Genomic DNA, 6,000 nt, shown 5'->3' on the forward strand with positions numbered 1-6,000 from the left:
GGGACTGGAATTATTCAATGTCCCATTGGACACTGTAAATTCCCTTTTCTACTCTGGTTCCTGAGGACTATTCTTCAAGGCCACTCTGGTTTTAGGAGCAGAAAAGCCTGGGGTCTCCTGGAATGGTACGATAGACATATTTTTGCTTCTTGTGTAGGTTACATTGATGGGCTAACATCAATCTTGCAAGACTGAAAGTATTTCATCACTTTTTTGGATTTTTGGTGCTTTCAAGTCAGGTTTGCCTCCTGGTGACCATCTAATCAAGTCCCTGCAGTTTTCTTGGCAAGATATCAGAAGTGATTTGCCATTGCTTCCTTTTTAGAGGAGAAAGCTAGAGAGACAGAATAAAAGAGAGAGAAAGAGAGACTGGCCCAAAGTCATCCAACTAGCCTTCATGCCTGAAGCAGAACTAGAACTCAGAGTCTTCTACTTTCTAGCCTTAGAAACTGGGTTTCTAACCCTAACCACTGCATCAGACTGGTTCTATTTTCTTTTTCTTTTCCAGAAAATTAGGGAGGGTCGCACGTTTCCTCTCTTCTGTTGGCTGAGGTATCTTTTACATGCCAGTTGTCCAGTCTGCAGCTCTTCTTCCTGTCTCCCAAGGTTACTTTCACATACCATTACCATTCCTAAGATACTTAGCTGTTCTTCAAACAGTTTAGTGATGGGAGAGGTCAGTGTCATGAAGTGTATGTAAATTATCCTGTGTTATCCTATAGTAAGATGGGTGGCCAAAAATTTGATAGATGATTGATAGATGATAGATAGATAGATAGATAGATAGATAGATAGATAGATAGATAGATAGGAAGGAAGGAAGGAAGGAAGGAAGGAAGGAAGGAAGGAAGGAAGGAAGGAAAGAGAAGCAGCTAGATTTTTTTTGTTTATTTTGGGATGCACACTTTCTTGTGTGTGTCAAATGTTCCTTGGGCTACTATTGAATAGAGCTTTAGTGCCCTTCTGGAAAAGCAGTATGTTAGGATATTTAAATTTAGTAGCTGGAGTAGTAGGGTGTCTATAATGGGCCAGAACAGTTGTAGTTGATTGGTTGGTGAGTGCTGGCACCTGCAGGAGGCAATCTAAGCTATGATTGGTTGCTATGGATGTAACGGGAGAGTCCCTACCCCCATTTTTTCCTTCTGTATGTTCTGTATGCTCTGTGATTTATCTCATGATGATAGTGTGTTCCTGGCTTCTTTCTCTGCTGCAAATATAGATGTTAAATATATTTATTTATATAAAACTACAAGTTTGTGTCAGAGTCTCTGACTTCATTTGAACACCAGCTGTGCAACTCCCTGACACTCTAGGCTGCTCTTCAGTTCATTTTGAACATGGCAGGTTTTTCATTCTTCTAGAAAAGTTCTAAACTCTGCTCAGCTTCTTAAAAAGCCTTAAAATCGTGTCCAAAAGGATTAGTGCTGGAAGAGCATTCATCTATTGTCCCAAACGTTTGTTACCAGTATATCATTCTTATGGTGTAGTTTTCTGTTGGCTCCCAGGATGATGGCTAGCATTTCAACACAGCCATATGGACAAGACCAAAGGAGAATAATGCACCATTGTTTTGCCATATAATTTAATTTTTCCCTCAGAAGTGTTTATGATCTATGACTTCCAATTTTAAAAAAGAATATATCAAATGAATTAGCAGAAAAAGATTAATTGCCTTTGTATCTTCCCCCCACCCCAAAAAGATTTGCTTGCATTTCAATGCCATTTTGAGATCCTGGGCTGCTCTGCCCTTTTTCAGTGGGAAATATCATGACATTTGATCCACTGTCACAGATGCATCTGTGAGACCTATTTCAAATAATGGGGGTGGGGTGGGGAGACTGAAATAACCTCTTTTCCTATGAGGGAAATTTAATTGCTATCTACAAAAGAGGAAATCAAGACAGATGGAGTCATTAGCCTCTGGGCATTTATATCTTGTGAGGTGGAAGTAACGGCATGGCTGAATTTTTCGGTAGACTGTGCAAATTTGATATGAAGCTCTATGGTTGACTGGCAAAAGGGGTGGAGAGGGGAAAAAATCTTCCTCAACCACTAAACTGTGTTGACTTTAATTTTTGGACACACGAGTAGTGTATTTTTGAGCAGACAAACAAAACTCCAAGTAATTCATATTTATGTATAAATTGGTGCATCCTTTAGCATAAGACAGCAAACATATATTGAATGTATGATACAGAATTGAGATAAAATGCATGCCCCATTGACCCCAGAAGCGATGCTGGCCAATTATTATCGACTTTACACATTACTTTTGTATAATCAGTGACATTTGCATGAAAAATCTGAACGACTTCAAGACTGCACTGAAATTTAGATAATGAGCCCCAGGCAAGTTTATAGTTGCTCACATTATTACTTACTTGTTGGTTACTGAGTCACCAACTAATATATTGAAACAGTAAAATGGAATTGACAAAAGGACGATGTCAAATAAATAATGTAAAGATAAACCCTGGAAGATTTTGCATTCTGTCTCCAAACACAGGTAAACAAAATCTATTTCAACTGGCATCTTAAAGGGATAGGAACATAAGAATGCCTTTTGAAACAGAATCTGTGCTTGGTGTCATCCTGACTCACAGCATAATCTTTGTTGAAGATCTCAAGACTTGAGGAAGTTCATATGTAAGAACTGAACTCTTGATATGGCCCAAGGGCTAATCAGTAAAGTAAACTTGAACTTGAAGAAGCTCCTTGCACGAGAAGCAAAACATCTTCAAGTAAAAACAAAGTCTAGTTGCTTTTTTGAAAAGGCATCTTTGGGAAAGCCATGACTTGGATGATTGAGAATCTCCATAGGCCAATGGAAGAAGAAAATCTTTGGATCAGCCTCCATATATGAGGATTAGGATTGTGATTCTTGCTTCTTTCTTGGGCAGTAGCAAAATGAAGACTGCATATATATTAATCGGTGTTTTTTCCCCCAATCTGACAACTTTAAGATATGTGGACTTTAACTCTCAGGATTTGAAATTCACATATCTGAAATGTTCTTAAGTTTGAAAAGCATTGCCATAAAAGTTTTGTTTGTTTGTTAATAGCTACCATCTCCTGTAACTTTGTTTTCAAGAACTTTCTTCAAACAAACAAACACACACACACACACACACACACACACACACATACATACATACATACATAGGAATGCAACTAGAACACCAATAGTTTATCCAAAATATTGTTCACAAAATCTCTTTACAGAGAAATTGACAGAGAATGGAGGTCACAGCATGTGAAGGTCAGGTCAAATAGATCAGTCTCAGAAAACAATGCCATTCACTTTTGACACAGACCACACCTTTTTGGAACATGCACTATGATGACGCATGCCTAAAAAGGAATGGAGCTTGCAACACAAGGATGCTTTCATGAAAATTCTCTAGATGCCTGTGATGAAACTCAATGTTTATAGTCCTTTTTATTATGTACAAGCATGAAACTGGAGAAGTTAGAACAGAGTTTCACAAACATGATAAAGTTTTACGAGAAACCGGGGAAACCCATAATTAACTTTACTTTGACCAAGGGACTCCATAACAATTTGATAAAGTATAGTGAAATATTTCTCAACCTTGGCAACTTTAAGCTATGTGGACTTCAACTCCCCAAATTCTCCAGCCAGCATGTTGGCAGAGGAATTTTGAAATTTGCCAAAGTTGAGAAATTTGAAGTTGCTAAAGTTAAGAAATACTTATATATTAATAAGGTAATAAGGGCAGTAATAAGATCCCCCCAGCACGCGTGCGCGCACGTACACACACACACACACACACACACACACACACACACACAGAAGAATGAATGTTGTGTTCTATTTTACTCTTATGTATTGTTTTATGTTTATTGTTTACCCCCCCCTCCCTATTTTATGTAAGCCGCCCTGAGTCCCCGCGGGGAAAAGGGCGGCCTATAAATATTAATAAAATACAAATACAAAATACACACACACACAACCACCCAGACACTTGCACTCATGATCGGCCATTGTTTTGCATTGTTGTTTTGTGTCTTGATTAGATCTTTGGAGGATTTTTTTAAAAGAAACAAACAGGTTCTCCAGCATGAAAACTTACAACCTCCCCCCTCCAAAAAAAGCTTCTCTGTTTAAGCAGGGAGACTATGGTACATTCCTCACCCATATAGTGAGAAAATTTGAAAGTGTGGACTTAATAGTGTTTATGTCTTTCAAAGAGGCTCCCTGGGTGTATGAAAAATTTATGACAGAAATGTATGACAAAACAAAAGCTGTTTGGTGGAGTGGTTATGTCAATAAGATAGTGGATCGTTTCTGAAGGCTGGGTGAAAATGCTAGCCACCAGTCCTTGAGCCAGAAAAAAACCTACCGGTACATTAATGTAAAGTGTGTAAATCTCATTGCTAATAGCAATAGCACTTAGACGTATATACTGCTTGATAGTGTTTTACAGCCCTCTCTAAATGGTTTACAGAGTCATCATATTTCCCTAAACAATCTGGGTCTTCATTTCATCAGCCTCAGAAGGATAGAAGGCTGAGTCAACCTTGGGCCAGTCAGGATTGAACTAATGGCAGTGAGCAGATCAATCTGCAACATTGCCTTCTAACCACTACTGTGCCACTCCCAGCTCTTATTTTAATCCCTATTTGATCATAATAATGAGGCCAGCAAATGGTGCTGCCCTTATTTATTTCTTGTGAACCAACTTAAGGAAAGGGGTTAGTAAATGTTCTTGCCTGAGTTTAGCTACGCATAAGCATTACTTGATGAGACGGAAAAAAACTACCAGTCACTAATGTGAGGTGGGATAAATGGTTAGTCAGCTTTCTAGTTGCCCGGCTTATAAGTAGCAAGTGCTGGGTCAGTGCAGACTCCAGAGCAGAAAGTGCTTCCAGTGTTCCTGCCTTATTTTCTGCACTGTGATCTGTCAGTCAGGCTATTTTCGAACATGGGTTTAGTGCTAGGTTGAAAGGATGACCTAAGTAACCATGGTTTGCAGAAACAGTCATGGCAACTGCAAGTGCCTGGTGCTGGTCCCATGAACATCAGTTTAGGTTTAGGTTTAGGTTTCGTTTTATTTATATGCCGCTCTATTCCCAGCGGGACTCAGGGCGGCTCACAAACCCAAGAGGGGAAGGGAAACACAAGAACTGCAAATACAAGCATTTAAAATAACCAACAGACACACAATCGAGAGGGGAAGGGAACTCATCAACCCCAGGCCTGCCGACACAGCCAGGTTTTAACGGCTTTTCGGAAGGCCTGGAGAGAGGTGAGGGTCCGAATCTCTGCGGGGAGTTCATTCCAAAGGGCCGGCGCTGCCACAGAGAAGCCCCCCCCCGGGTAGTAGCCAGATGGCATTGGCTGGTAGACGGAACCCGGAGGAGGCCAACCCTGTGTGATCTAATGGGTCTTTGGGAGGTAATTGGCAGCAGGTGGTCTCTCAAGTACCCAGGTCCAATACCATGAAGGGCTTTATAAGTGACGACTAGCACCTTGAAGCGTATCCGGAGACCAATCGGTAACCAGTGCAGCTCGCGGAGGATAGGTGTAATGTGTGTGTACCGAGGTGCACCCACAATCGCTCGCGTGGCTGCATTCTGGATGAGTTGAAGTCTCCGAATGCTCTTCAAGGGCTGCCCCATGTAGAGCACATTGCAGTAGTCCAGTCTTGGTAGTCCACTGTTGGTCACAGTGACAGTGGTAGCATTCACGTGCAAGTCCTCAGAAATAATTAAAGTAGCAAAACCCATAAACAATGCAGCCACATGAAACCCCTTGTCAGTAGCAACATGTCATCTGTAATTCAGTCAATGGGGACAGAATTTCCACACACGGATGGCAGAAGTTAGAAGCGCAGAGTTGCAAGATAATTCTTTCAAGATAGCATTAAACCAGTGTTGGGAAAAAAAAGTGAAGCCCTGCATTAGAAGATCTAGAGCAGTGATTCTCAACCTTCCCAATGCCGCAACCCTTTAATACAGTTCCTCATGTTGTGGTGT

This window comes from Thamnophis elegans, chromosome 3 (genome assembly GCF_009769535.1).
Source record: "Thamnophis elegans isolate rThaEle1 chromosome 3, rThaEle1.pri, whole genome shotgun sequence".
In the NCBI taxonomy this organism is placed as follows: domain Eukaryota; kingdom Metazoa; phylum Chordata; class Lepidosauria; order Squamata; family Colubridae; genus Thamnophis; species Thamnophis elegans.